The 15,673-nt window shown below is 36.9% G+C and overlaps 1 protein-coding gene across 2 annotated transcripts in view; it reads left to right on the top strand.

Moving 5' to 3' along the window:
* The window catches only part of LOC150084527 (junctional adhesion molecule 2A-like), a 204,347-nt gene that overhangs the window by 64,433 nt on the left and 124,241 nt on the right, over positions 1-15,673 (top strand). The gene's annotated exons all lie outside the window — the stretch shown is intronic.

Genomic DNA, 15,673 nt, shown 5'->3' with positions numbered 1-15,673 from the left:
CATATTGTGTGAAATCATTGGATAACCTACTAAGATTCCCTTTACCCGAATTTTATTTACTTTACATCTGTTGGATTCATTCTGTATCCTTTCTTACCTTGGTAATGGTATGTGATCCGCATACGAAATAATTTTTTCCCATGATTGCCGTCTTTAATCGATGGATTCAGAACTTGAATTTCAGATGGGCCTGTATGTGTTGGTGGTGAGCATTTCTTTGCTGAACTATGGATAAAAAAATTGATTTCGGTACTGTTGTGATGGGAAATCTTTTCCCGGTAAAGAATCCCTGGAGTAACAAGGTAACTCTCCGACTGGGGTCTTTTGGGGATTCTCCTCTCAGACAGGTAAACTGGGCGTATAGCAAAACTATGTCTATTCCACCAAAACCTACAATCGTGATAGGTTAGGGACTAGATAAACTCATAGCTCAGAGTGGTTGCGTCTCGAAAGATATCCTTCCTGAAACAGTGGTTCCAATATGTTTTGATAAATACCAGTGTGGTTGAAATGAAGTTGTTCTAAGAAATTCGAATGCACACAATTCCGGGCAACGGTTTCAGAGTATCTCGCTTAATAGAGGAGTAAAACTTAACATCGATTTGATTTTCTTAAAGGCGCTGGTAACATCCAAATAGTTTTATGAAAATATTAGAATAAACTTATCGAAGGATGTTGCTATTTATTAAGGAAGTGGCTTTTAACTTTTAAATGTTTTCCAACGCTCACAGATGGTACCATAATTACATGTACTTCTATTAATACATGTAATGTTATTATTATTATAGTAATTTACAGTATTACCACAGTACGATTTAAAATAATCGCTGTGGAATAAAGCTATATAAAAAACAAGTGTTGTCATAGTCAAACGAACTTTTGCTGTTAATGGCATGCACGGTCACTGAAAATTCTGCGATGACCTTTTAACATTAACACATTTTTAAACCTTCCCATTATTTCATGTTTTTCTATAGAAGGATATATTGGTACGAAGAGCAGGGTGTTTCCGTGGAATATTCCTTTATCATACATCTTGTTTCATCAGATGCAATGAGATCTAACAGGGCTCTTATGTTACATCAGAACTGTTTTATAAACTTCACTTGATAATTCACGTGATTTAAATCAGTTGAAATAAAAGCACTTAACCTTTTTAGGGTTTAGAATCTGTTTATTACTAATAGTTTAACAATCATACGTTTCGTGGAACTTAATTTAGCGAATGTTCTTTTTATATATATTTCGAAATTCAGTTGAAAAGATCACAGCGAGTTTCAGATGATTTGTTTTTAACATCTTTGTCGGTATCTGTTGTTGAACACAGTATTACCTTTAGGGATATTAGCTGGTTGATTCATGGTTGAATGTCAATCAATAATTGCTAGGTTTGTTGCCCAGTACCATCTCTAAATAAGTTAACCAGTTTGTGTCTGTAACTAGGATACGAATGTTTATCGTCTATTTCGACAAAAATTCCATAATATTTTTTTGTCAAATGTGTTTTTTGTTTAAATTACTTCAGTGAATGAAGAGGTTCTTTTCTCGCTTCGTATCTGAAATTTCGTTTGATTTTTTTTCTCTTGATTTTTTCCTTTGTTATATTTCAAGTCTGATAAACTCCATTCTGTTGTATGTCGTGATTTTAGCGATGAAATATCTGTGTTTTTCATCCGGCATATTGATCGAATCGTTTTATTGATTTTTCTGTTTTTACTCGGAGTACATAAATTATCATTCTTTTCTCCCCTCTAAAATCGATCTACGCAGAATGTGCTGACTGCAAAATATTCTTGGCATTTATCTTCGCCAAGATTATTGACTAAATCGTTGATTTCTTGGCCGTTTAGTGTATGTTTTTCCCTTCCACTATACCAAGTTCGAGTGTTTATTGGGCATAGAAGTTAAATGCCGTCGTATTAATATTACAAGAAAAACTATTTAAGGCATCAGCAGATATGGAAGGGTAAATTTATGAGAAGCCATTAAAACTTGCTAAACAAAAATGGAAAGTTTTGAATTATGCGTTGATAATGATGAACATAGTGTTTTCTTGGTGGTGTTATCCATTCATTAATACTTCCGCAGCTTAACAAAAATAATTTTCCAGTTAAGAGGCGCAACAACTATCGTTACGCTTAACTGGAAAATAATTTTTCCAGTTTATATGGATTTTCTGTTAGTCTCTAAAGTTTGAAAAATAAGTCATTCCCACGAAGCTCCAAAGCCCTTTCTAATTTAAAATAAAGACGTTAAGAAAGACGGAAAAACTGGTACTTGAAGACTATTGTTTAATCGGTGATCTAACTTAACATCTTCGTAAAAATATACGAACCTTATTACTAAAATACTTATTCTAAAAATAAGCTGGCAAGGGAGTAAAGGTGTCTGTATCCCGGAACAACATCACTAGAGAATGTGCATGCGCAGCAACCTGAAACTGCAGGAGGATTCAAATGATGTGCATCTTGGACACTGCTGAAGTCAAGACGAAAGGTTTTGTCTTTCCAACAAGAATCAATAGGTTAGTGGGTTCGCATAGGGGAAGACAACTGACCCATGATCGACTCTTCATTCTTTCTATGAAAGCACAAGGTTTCTTCTTGTGTAATGAATTGGGGTTCTGTTTTTTAGATCGTTTTCTGTCCTTCACTTTTGGAGAATGTGTATCGTTACTGAAAAGCAACGCTAACTCGACGTAATGTGACGAATTTCTTGTAATTTGTATTACAGGAGAGTGGCAGTAGGGAAAGGTCATCCATCTTTATCTAGAACAGTTTCCAAAAGCAGTAAGGACACACTATGAAACCTTGCAGCAGAAATAAATCTGACGACTTCCCAGTGCTGTTAAAATCGATCCATTGGTGGAATATGGATTATAATTATCTTCCCTATCATATAATTATTAGAGGGTTCCCCATTCACAACTCTGAAAGAGCAATTTTCTATAAGAATAACTACAAAGAATTAAGGATGTTAAAAGATCATGCTAAATGTGTACCAACAAGAATTTATCAGCTTTAAATTTAGCATGTCAAGATTTCCAAAATATAGTTTGGCTGCTTGGCCATTTATGCACACTATCAGATGGTTTACGTTCCTGAGATACAGTTACTCTTTATGTGAAGGTATGTGTGCACACATGGTCACTTTCCCTCCCATCCCAATAGCGGACATACTTGTCAGTTTATGAACATACTCCTCAGGTTCAAAACTCCTGCCTTTTTGACATGATGCAGAAGAATAGCTATCATACTCACTAGTAGCCTTGAGAGATGCCACTCCGACTGTTTGCTGTTGCCCTTCTGCTAGATGTGTGATTGAAACGAGTATGCTGATGAAGTATATTTTGTTCCTGATTCTAGGGTTTATTTTGTTCTTGATTCTAGTCACCCAGAAGTCGGGCGACTTCTAAGCCCAAATTTTATTCTAGGCCTCTTTCCATAAAAGAATTAAACTAGCGTTTGTTATTTAACACACAAAATAAAAGAGAAATTATACAATTATATCCCCCCCCCAACGGCATTAAGGTTAGCTTTTAGCTGTATCCACCTTCCCTGTGCCTGGCTGCAGCAGTAATTGAAAATATCAGAAGGGAAGGCGTTAGGACACACATTCAGTAATTTGAGAACCCAGCTAATATGGGTGATCGTCGGTAAGCAGGCGATTCAGCGATATACTTCGTCCTACTGGCTCTCAGCCTTTGAAAAAAGGAGTTCTTAACGTTGTGCTCAGATTAAGTTGTACTGTGACACATTACCCCGCAGAAACCAGTTAGTACTGCCATCCCAAAACACCTCTTAGGGATGATAGAGTTCCAGTAGCGTCGGAAATTGGTGTTTGTCGATTTCTGGGGACCCATTTCGACAGTACACTTATTCTACCGCACGATGCCCAAAAGAAGTGGTTTCCCAGTTGTACGCTTTTCGTCTACTTAATTGGAGTGTCTTAACCGGGAAGGGGATTATTGTAAGAAAATTATTTCTTTACCACTTTGCGATACTCCTAAGTTAACAACAAAAAAGAAAAGGGGGAAAGATGTAGTGGAATAAAGACGCTTGTTGCAGTAATATGTAATACAGTATGCTAGCGGGATCTTGTCAGCTCCCAACACTTCTGTGATGTAGTTTTCTGTAATCGCTTTAACTGTCAACCACTACTGATTCCGTTCCTTTTTTTTACCACCATGCTGTATGAATGCTAGTGATTTTAAAACAGCTGTTAGCTTTTACTTAATTGGTTGTACGTAAGGTTTATCCTGTGTACACTAAGATGTTACAGGGCATTGAAGGTATCAAACTTTAAACTACTTTCTCTTCAGCTTGATAAATTGTTGTATTGTTCGGACAGAATCTTTCAAAATTTATTTCAATGATATAAAAGGGAATTGCTAAGTAAATGGAAGTGAGTTTAGGTGGGGGTACAATATTGAAAACCAGGTAATAACAAGGAAGTAAAACTTATTATCACGTGAGTGAGTGAAATATAATCGATTTCCATTCTATACAATCGATTTCACTATTCAATATAATCACGGCCCATCTGTTTAACCTTCTCCTACAGGTGGTTTCCATACCACGAGGAAACTTAGTAACTGCAAAATTTTATCTGCAGAGGAGGTTTTATCGGTATTTCGAAGAGCCCAATCTATCACACGTAAGATGGCCTGTCTGATTTCGAAACGTCAGAATCAAAGAATTCCTTTCATTTGGAAAACTGATCGAAATCGCATGTGTCATGTCAGTGGTGTATGATGGATACGCAAACGTTTCTCAGTTCTCTCGGCTTAGAAGTTACTTTGCCTCGTGGCTTGTACGTTGTTGTGCAAGACCATGAGCAGAGTGTGGTGCTGAAGAAAAGTGTTGTAATAGTTTGAGTGGAACGTGGTAAGCCTCGGCGCAGAATGACAAAGAATGGTAGCCCCCCACAGTCATAGGTAACGATTACTATCTGCAAGTCATTTGGTTCTTTACGAGAGTTTCTTCCAGCGAGGGGGACCCTGTAACTTCAGCCCGCTTCCCAATATGAAAATCTTCTTGGCCGACTCTTAGAATACAGACATCTCGCAGATATCAATAAAAACCGCTCTGAAGACGGAACTTCCCAGTTACCATGGCTATGGAAAAAAAAATTGTGCGTGCGCCGAGCACGTATAGCTGAAGTTAAGTGAAACTTCTTTAGAATCTTTTGAAACGTTTATTTCAATGTTACAGTGGTTTAATATTTTACAACTGTTTTTTCAAGTTTATTGCAAAGTTTTTACAGATCCCTCCTTTGTACTCAATGGCGGTGGTTTCGGTGGTCGCATTGCACGTATATATACGTGCTCTATACGCTTTACAACGCTCACTATTAGTTTTTGACATGTTGAATTAAATTTTGGTTTTAAATTTTTAAAATTGGACTGCTGGAAGCTGAGATACAGTGATTTAAAACGTGAACGCGACACGCGTGCGAGTTACACCGTGGTTGCACTGTAGGGGTACTGATTGCGTCATGCGTCGCTGTTACGTACGGCATACGTAATTTCGTGTCGTATTTTCGTGGCGATTTTTGTCAATCCACGGACGCAAGTTACTGTCATGTGAAAACTGCCTCGGGCGCGCCTAAAGATGTTTCACTTCAAAAGTTATAGGCGATTATATTCAATCGAAATGTTACTGTATGTGTACGTATTTTTTTTTAAAAATTCATTTCACTGTTCATTTTGTTTCACTTGAGTTGTTCCGATTTACGAAACCACAAAATACGGTTAATAATTAATATTGTTGACAATTGATTAGTTATAAACTCCCCTGATCCGGGGTATAAAAATAACTTCTTTTAATAATTATTCGCATCTTTATTTTGGTAAGGAAATATTTCTGAAAAGAAGACTATTCAAAATGCGTGTTAATAAATGTTAAGAGTTGCTATGCCTAGCACTGTGTGGATGATGGAGATTTGGGTTATATGTAATAATCTATACAAAAATATATATACATTGAAAAGGTCAGTGTGTGTGACGTGTGCAGGAAAACGTTATAAAGACGTATGACCCGCCCGAATCTGCTCACCAGCCATGAGGAATGGGCAGGATATTTTATCGACTTCCAAAGAGGTATGATTGTGGGCGCTGCAGCAGATGACCATTGCACTTGGCAAGTAGTCAAAGACGTCTGTGTCTCAGCTTCCCGGAAAACATCTGTGAGCATGCACAACTGCTGTGGGACATAGAATGATGGAACGAGCTGTTCGACGTCAGGAGCGGATTATCGCGTAATGGTCGCCAAATGACGCATCAGTTCACCTCTGCATTTAATACGTGAACGCCACAAGACTGATAAAGGGGTCAGACTGTACTGGGATTTTAGTTTGGTGTTTGTTTGATATAATACACATGCGACAGTAATTTTACTCTTACCTAGAGGTCGACTTGTCTAGGATATTGGCGCATTATAGCCTTAGTTGCTAATGCGCCAATAAAATCCAAACCAAACCAAGTCTAGGATACCTATTCCCAGCGATAGGCTTTATCATTTATAGGCCTATCGCTTCCTTTAAGAATCCAAAATAGGATAAAAAAAAGTTTGTCTTCAATTGGATTTGAGCATTTGTATAATGCCAACTGCAGAGCACAAACTCGTATACCACTCCATTAACTGTTGTTAAGATACGTATATCCTTATAAGGATTTGCGGCCATTCACAATAATGAGCAGCCAAGATTTCCAGCTAGAGAATTAGATTATCCAATTACATAATTTTATTATTAAAGTTATCACTTTAATTCTGTTTAGTGTCATGAATTCGATTCCATTTCACGACCTTTTGAATGAAGTCTTTGTGGATACAAAACTGGAACTCCAAGATTCTGGTCAAAAACTATTCAAGAATAGTTTTGTTAATATATTATGATTACTTTTTTATTTCCTGGGTGTGCCTCTACTCTTTTCCCCTTCATTCCCAATACATATCTCACTTGTTCTTCAGAATATTTCTCGGTAACTAACGCTGATAGTAAAAATTCCTCCAGTATTTCTTTTTCCACTTGATCAGTTTCAAAAGCCTTCTGACTTCGCTCGCAAAATTTACTCTATTTATTCTCAAATTCAGTATTCTGGAATACTGAATATCTTAATGGTAACATTTGAAATACGTACACCTTAGTTTTCAATATTCGGACCTCAGCCGTGACAATACTTAACCTTGCATGGATAGACGTCTTGTCCCAAACAGGCTAAACAACATTGCGCAGAATATTAAACACATTTCTGTTTTTAAGTTAATATTAGGCTTCATATTATACAGTTCAATATTAGCGATTTTAGGCGCATCAGTAACTCAGGCCATGTTGCGCCGTATATGTCTGTAATTTTTGATTCTGTTCTTTGGTCCATTTGCTCTTTGCTGGACTGAAAACCCGAATTTCCGGGAGAAAAAATCCATAAATTCCTTTCTTCATTGACAAGTTTCGAACTTAGGTCTTTACCACCCGGTGTGGGGAGGCTAACGATTATAACTACTGTGCTACAAATTTCTTGGCAGAATGTTTATGATAGAAACTGGCAGAAATATATCATTGAGCAGCTTTAGCGCCATAAGTGGTTCCCAGAATTGTGTATGTTGGTTCTTTGCATTTCACATAGTTCATTTTATACACACAGGGTTTGCTATTTTTAGGAACTAAATGGAGAACGTTTATCAAATCATTTTCATCCAACGTAACCTAATTTACAACTGGAATTTTCTATTGGTATGGGGCTACACAAAGGTAAACAGGTAATGCAAATATCTCCCATCTATTAATTAGTGGTGATCAATCATTAATTGTAACGCATCAGGAGAAAGCCGCTTTCTGTACCACACATCTTTCCGTTCCCACTGTGATGTTATCAGTGTAATAACGGTGTTTGTTCTCTCTACCAAATAAGCGAAACATTTCGAAACTTTCGTGTCCAAACATATTTGGTTTCTACTAAGTTAAAGAAGCCCCGATGTTTACTACATGTTTATAATTATTTAGTATCAGCTGACACTTTACTTTACATACAAAATAATCAAAAAATTTGCCCAGTTTTAAAGAGGGTAAAGGAAATTGTCATTAACTTTTAACCTTAATAGCATTACTAAATCTTGCGTGAGAAATAATTTATCCTACCGAGACTGCTGTCCAACAAATATTCTTTTGAGATGATCGTAACTACTGAACAACGTGATTTTGGCCAGGACGTTGGTAGTGATAAATCTCTCTGCGTCCTGACTACGTAAATGAACATCTAGGAAGGCTGTCTGGTAGACGCAGCTTACATAGAATACCCCGAGGTATTTTGATGGTGTACATCTGACATTCTACCGAAAACGCTAACACATTTATAAAATACAGAACCAGTTTTAGCTTTTTTTATGATTTTCCCGAGCATAAAAGGTTTGTGAAAGTCACAACAGTGATATTTTGGACAATTCTGTACATCGACGAGTCTGATTCGGCACTTGCGCATCAGATGGAGGCGCTCGTGTAGTTACTTCATCTCGTGGGAAGGCGGAATTCCTAGCTAGGAGTTATGCTCGTCGTTACTGTGTGAGTGGCCTGTCAAACTCAGGTTATCCGTGATTTAATGTTGCAAAGAATTTCACTGTGAAGGCTAACCTTTTAGGCGAATAAAGACACCATTGCGCATTATGTCTGCACAAGGGTGGGTTCACGAGCTGATTTGCATATTGTGAAGACTGAAAACTTACTTTTTCCCCATGAGATCGGATAATTACAGTCCCTGTTGCTTGAAGCCTTTAGAAATTCCTTCAGTCTATGCAGGACTCGAGACCAGATCGCACCAAACGATCAGTATACAGGCACGAGGAAAATTCTAAATGTTAAGGATAATATTCTAACTTTTCAATATCATTAAAAGCTGTCCGATACATTAAATTTTGTAAGTATTAAATATAACTAATACTTAAAACATTAAAACTAGATATAGAAGCATAAAAGCGATAAGCAGGGGCCTCTTCCCATATCCATAATTTAATTTTATTTAGCACTATTGCGTTTAGTATGGAATCGGAAGTTTTACGTTGATATCCGATATATCTACCTGCTTTTTAGCTTCAAATAATTCCTTCACGATGTTTCATAATAAGATGGAACATTGAGATTTCATACTAGTAGACCTCTTCGGGAAACCATGCTGTAGCTCACAGTACGGTTTTTTTTTTTTTTTTTTTAAATGTATGAAATATTTTTTATTGATCATGTGGATCAAATATATTCGCTGGCGTACTTGTAAAAGTTGACTGAGGGCTGTTATGTGCCTGTATGATTTCCTTTCTTAATACTATGGTAGCTGCAAAACTTTTGGTTAGTCATAATTTAAGATTTCGTCAAGGCTAATATGCGGTAGGAACTGCTTATTATCCCACTGGTCATGTCTCTAATTATAGTTAAGATTAATTTTGTTAATTACTTCCTGGTAGTTCATAATCATAATTTCGATGTCGGTGATTAAGGGAATATGGATACGCGAGCCCGTAAATTTGATGCAACTGTCGTAGTTGGTAAACACCGGATCGAGTGAAGTTTCCTGCACAGCCCATTATCTGCTGTGCATCTGTTTATTCTTCTCTATTTATAAAGAAACCAATTCACTGTACAGAACTAAACAGGTAATAAGGAATGGCTCGTTGATATTAGTCTCCCATATACACGTACATCAATAAGAGCGATGTCACGTGTCATCAATGCTGGTTTTGGTTTCATAATCTTCTACATAAGGGAATATTGCAGGGGGCTCTCAAACTTTGCTGTACCGCGGCCTTCTGAAATGATAAATTAACTTTGCGACCCGTCCTAATGATTTCATTTGGGTTACAGTTTAACGAGAAATAAATACACCACTTACTTTTAATATTAAACTTTAATCTATATATCAAATAAAACTACGATAGTCGCACAACCTTTAATATACTTGGCCACTTGCTAATGCAAATTATTAGAAAGATTAGTTAGTCCACATTTCCGAGTACTGTAGTTGAACGTGAAGATATCGGTGACTGTAGCCTCCGTGGTGTTTCATTGGCTTGGAAAGTTGCCAATAAAACAGCATATCGCCTTCACTCCACTGTTTAACTGGCAGTTAAAATATGTTAATTTTCCCTTAGTGTGATTGTCGGTAGCTAATGGTTGCTAATTATCCTTGTCATTCAGTCATATGTAACGCATACACTACGACAAAGGACTGTAATAATGATTAAAATTGTTAATCCGATCTTTGCTTAAATAAACCTTCATCACGTGCTCATCTTTCCATTTAATATAATTAATTTAACCTAAGGTGGTATGGTAATACGCTACTCTACCTTCTGTTAATGTATAACACGATCAGCAGTAACATATAAAGAACATAGCCACCCAAGTATTATAAATCAAACTACGTATTTAAATCAGTTTCCATAGTGCATTTCTTTTACTTTCATTATTCTACTTCTGCATACTTAGTGGCTATCTTTATCTCCCGTGTTCATTTTATACGCTTAATTTTTATAATCAAACAGAATGGCTTCAGTTGTATTAATTCGTATACTGGAACTTAATTTAGATTCAAAAAGTTTCAATGTCATTGCGATTTAATGTTGTCGTGCTCGAGTAGTTTGAAGGAGAACATATCTGCATTCATTCTCTGCTGCCATGGGACTACAGGAATCATGCAGCAGAATACAGTGCCTATGACCTTCGAAGCAGCCATCGTATGATGAATTGTGTATTTCATCTTCAGCTGGAGATCTGTCCGAGATTCTATCCTGCTAAATTTGAGGATGGATCAGGTACAGTAACACACCAGCGTTGTAAGCTGGCTATTAAGATCCCCAGAGGGGAACACTTGATTGAGTTTTCCAGTGAGCATAGGAAGGATTGATGGCTTCTGAGGCAGTGAGTGGAACATGTTTAAATGTGCCCATGTGACTCAAGTCAGTAGTAGTTATTCGAAGTATTTCGCACGTATACTCGTGCATACATAATCGTAGTCTTTGATGACCCTCATATGCCATCGCTTATATTCATTAGAAACAGTGGGAGTTGGTGGATGGACATGGTCTCCCAGTTGTTCAGTCAATATATCTCAAATCTGGCGTATGTTTTCCAGTAATTTGATTTGATGAAGATCATTTGACCGGAACCACCTATCTTTTTCCAACCATACCTTCATTTAGCTTCCTAATCAAGCGATGAATTGCGCAGCTATTGCCGCAATACCATAAAAATAACTTGACATTTGCATTTCGAGCGAATAATACCCGAGGAACCTTCTAAAATAGCTCTTCTATCAGGAAAACCAAACAAATTCTTCGGAATTAATTGCACTACACAAGTATTTTAAATAGGATAATTAAATAAGCTCGCACCAAATATATAAAGCTTAGTTCAGAGCCATTAAAAGTGACAACAGCAGTATTCTGAAGGTGGTTCCATTCACTCGAAGGTATTTCTGAAACGCAGTATTCAGTTGTGAACAGAGCAAATTAATTCCAATTAGAAAATCCATATCGATCTGGTCTGCTCCAGAGAAATACTGAATTAAATCATACATGGGTCATGAATTTAAACTCGCGATCCATAAGGAGTAGAAATACGTTGCCCTTTGACACGTAATAAAATTAAGGGATAAATAGCGTGTGTACCGCATATCGGATATAACTTTGTGCTAAGATACATTTTATTACTTAAATTAAATTTCTAAAATAAGTATGGAGAGTGAAGTGCTCTTTCGGCATCAGACATATTCTGACAGCAGTGTTGGAATCATTTAACTGTGAAATTAATCTGGGAGGCTGAACAATCGTTACATTTATCAACTGAGTGCGGCCGTAAAACTTCCAAGTGTACAATAATTAGCTGAGCGTTTCTCTAACGCAGCTGGAATGCGCTTTGCCGTACTTTAGGTTATCTGAGCGTGGCCATCCCACTGTTACACTCATGTCGACAGCCATTTGAAGATGTGTGATCTGGATCAGCAATGAGCAAGCTTGAGGGGTGTCAAATGCAACTTTGGGGATTGTTTTTATGAAATGGAACTCAAGAGCATTAAAAAAATAAATGAAATGGAGTCGTAGAAAATCCAAGGTTGCGTTGTGCTCTTAAGTGGCGTTTCTTTAAGCGAATGTTGACAATGCTATTTTTCACCTGTTAAAAACCGAATTCGAATCTCTTTCGGTAAAGTGTTCACATACTGGAGGTTTTTCCATTGGTACATAGCTCATCAGTCCCAAACAGGAGGCTGCGCCTTTTGTTTATCCACAAACGAACTTTAGAACACATGGTCTGAGTTGTTTTTATACTGATCCGAAACAGAACTCTAGTTTCTCCAATGCTGAACTACTTAAATTGATATTTGCGCCATCTGCCATAATTGTACGAAACGAAGTTTGAATCCATTGGTGGAAAACAGTTCTACTGAAATATTTGCCAACCTGTGTCTTACAAATTATCAGAATTGTTTGCATCATGTTATATTCATTTCTTTGGCTAGTTAGTGTAGTAACTACGTTCTTTGGAATACATAGATTTCTTAAGGTATTGCTGTTTATATTAAGGAGGGTTTTCTTCCACGTGGTGCGACAGATACATTTGGTATCTGTCACCATTCAGAAGAACTAATGGAGAAAAAGGGAGCTGTATTGGCACTTTCCATAAATCATCATCAGAGTGAAGTAGGGTAGTGCCTGGTTTCAAAGGAAGACCATTCTGTGGAAAGCAAGTGTAGATGGATGCAATGTACAGATGCGGGATAATAGAAATCAAGAGCAGACATATAGTTATACAAGAGATTAGCAGTGACAAGATATCGTAAGTGATTGATGGTGTCTGCAAGAAGTACGACATTGAATATTGTCACTGGGATTAAGCGCGATGAGTGGTGAGAATGGATGTTATGTGTAATATTGACTCTGTAATAATATCCACATATCCAAGATCTTGATTTTCATGTATTCTTGCCTCGTATTCTACTTAACAAATGATTTGTCTGGAATTCAAAGCTTAAGTAACAGTCGGAATGTCTGGAGAATATCGAGGAATGTTTATTGCTGCGAAAGAAAAATATTAGCGTGGAATGCAATGGTAAAAGTAGATTTTGTCGAAAGGAAATAACACAAAAGGAATATTACAGTAAAGTGTTTAAAATTCCCGGCACCCTTGGGGATTGAGAGGTGCCGGTTTTTAAGATTTTCTTGATTTTAAAGAAGTATAGTATACTTGGTGGTTGAGCAGTTCTAGAAGAGCACATTTAAATGTTTTACATATAATTTTACAAATGTAAAAATGACTATTTTGCCCTGTGTGATTTATTTTTATGGCCAGGGGATTTTTAAACTGCAAGGATAATGCAATGTTCTTAATTCTCACAGCAGAACAAACCTGCCTTTTAGTCTGGTATTGCTCTGTTTTCAACAAATCACTTTTAGCTACATTAAAACTTTGAAAACCTGTTTTGTATACTGCATTATAGTTCCTAGCGAACAACTACTTTACAACGTTTTGCCTGCATGCTGTCACTAGAGGCAATCCTCTATCTAATAAGGGATCGGTTAGCCCTGAAATAGGCTATCAAAATATGTTAATGTCCAAAATCAGGATTATCAATATTCTACCTGATTCACAGAACGAGGTTGTCAGGATCGTGTTCAGAGCAAGTACGTGCCAACCCGTGGGATTTTTTTTCTTTAAGGATTCTCGTTTTAACTGTAGTTAAGTTGACGTTCGTCTCAGTGGCTTGGTTGGAGACTAATATAATGCTTGCACTTTGTTCACATGCTCGACGGCGGTCAGCATCCAGATTTGCTATTATGCAAATCTAACGCATCTTGTTGCATCCAATGCTTTTCCAAGTGAACGGGTTCGTGTTGAATTTAAAGCCACATTCTCTGTCATTACGTGCACGTTAATTTTTCCAGTACCATTCTGCAATTTGAACTGTTTCACAGATAACCTTTCTGGTATCTTAATGCGTGTTTGAAATTAATAATAATAATAAAATTCTTTAATAAGTTATATCGTATACATTTGTGATTCCATGCACAGATACTCGGAGGAATCGTACAAAACTTTGACTATACAAGTGGCCAAGCACAGAAATACGAAGTTAAGTTACAAAATAAACATTAATGACAAACTATCAGAATAGAGTTAATCATAATTAAAACAAACAAGACTACAAATAAAATGACATCCGCATACTAGAACCGACTCCTGCACACCTGTCCTTTACTTATAGCAAGATAGGCCAAGATATTATCGCGATAAGACTTGGCAATAGGCCATAGGTCAATGTTGAGTGTCTAAAGTTACATCTGGTAAATGTCTATTGAAACTCTAGCCTCTGGAGCCTTGAGCACAAAGAGGTGGTACTGCGGAGGTGTTTTTCTCGGCAAACTCCAACCAGCCGTGTTCATGTGCTCATGCATAGATGAACACAGATGAAGGAATGCCTTTATTTTCCCCACAGGTTCTCTGTGGGCTTGTGTTGCAGATTTGGATGTCGTGCAGATCTGCGAGACCATTTTTTCCCCCAGGCTTTCCCTTTTCGTCCGTTTTTAATTAGGGTGTAATTGACTTGATTGGCTGCCTCACACCAACCGTGAGAAATACGCGAAGCACAATTAGCGTAGAATGTGTGAACAGACCACTTGTCCTGGTAACCTAATTTATAATCAAAATAAAGTTAATATTTCTGTGAGATTTAATTATGTAATCACCATGTACATAAAGCTGTTTGATGAATTAATGCACCGACTGGTGAATTTTTGAAGTACGTTCAACTCCAGTTGACACCTAAAACTATGAGAAGAGCACGAATTTACTAAGATGTAAGAACGTTAACGCGCACATTTTATTTCCGACTGATCGATCTGTCTGGGAGATGCGCTTTATATATACTTATATATAAAGATGTTGTCTGATATACAGGTAAAGGTGGAGTTCTTGATTAATAACTTCAGAACTTCATTAATAATGCAAGTAATATGAACAGATAGATTAAATGTACTTAATTCAAGCATATGAGCAGATATACTTGAATTTATATGATTCATACCGATATATTCCCGGTCTAGTCCTAACTGCTGGGTCTGATTGGACCGGGAAGATATCGAAAAACATCTCGGAGGGGAAGGAGCCTAAGCTGCTCCAGGACCTAGCTAAAGGCCCTCGTTAAACTAACCCTCAGGATCAAACATACTTTACTTTTTTTTTTTTTTTTTTTCTTGGAGGGGGAGATTTTTCTTCCAGCCGTTGTTTATATAAACAAAGGGTTTTTCCTCATCTCGAAAATTAGACATTAAACCAGTAATCATTTCAAAATAATTACTCCTTAATTTACTGAATATCAGTGATAAAATCATTGTTGAATTACAGATTCTATTACAGTAGAACTAAGTGTAATTCGCTCTCTGGATGCATTTGTTTTATCATTTTTGTTTGAATGAGAATTTATCGAAAACATCCCTGACAGCAGATTCCTTCGACAGCTGTGGTTACACCAGAAATCCAATTACAGTTCGTTGTAATTCCTTTTTAGCGGGCGTCAAGTTTTTCTCTTAAATTCTGTCGTTTTCGATTACAGTGTTTGTAAAGCTTATGGAAATCGTCCTGTCCCATATTTATTATTACAAAAAACAAAAGGGTGAAGAAAGAACTATTCTTT

The sequence above is a fragment of the Mastigoproctus giganteus genome, chromosome 6 (assembly GCF_048544385.1).
Source record: "Mastigoproctus giganteus isolate SK-2022 chromosome 6, ASM4854438v1, whole genome shotgun sequence".
NCBI classification, from domain to species: domain Eukaryota; kingdom Metazoa; phylum Arthropoda; class Arachnida; order Uropygi; family Thelyphonidae; genus Mastigoproctus; species Mastigoproctus giganteus.
Note: the sequence above shows the minus strand (reverse complement) of the source record. Positions and strands in the feature narration are given on the sequence as shown.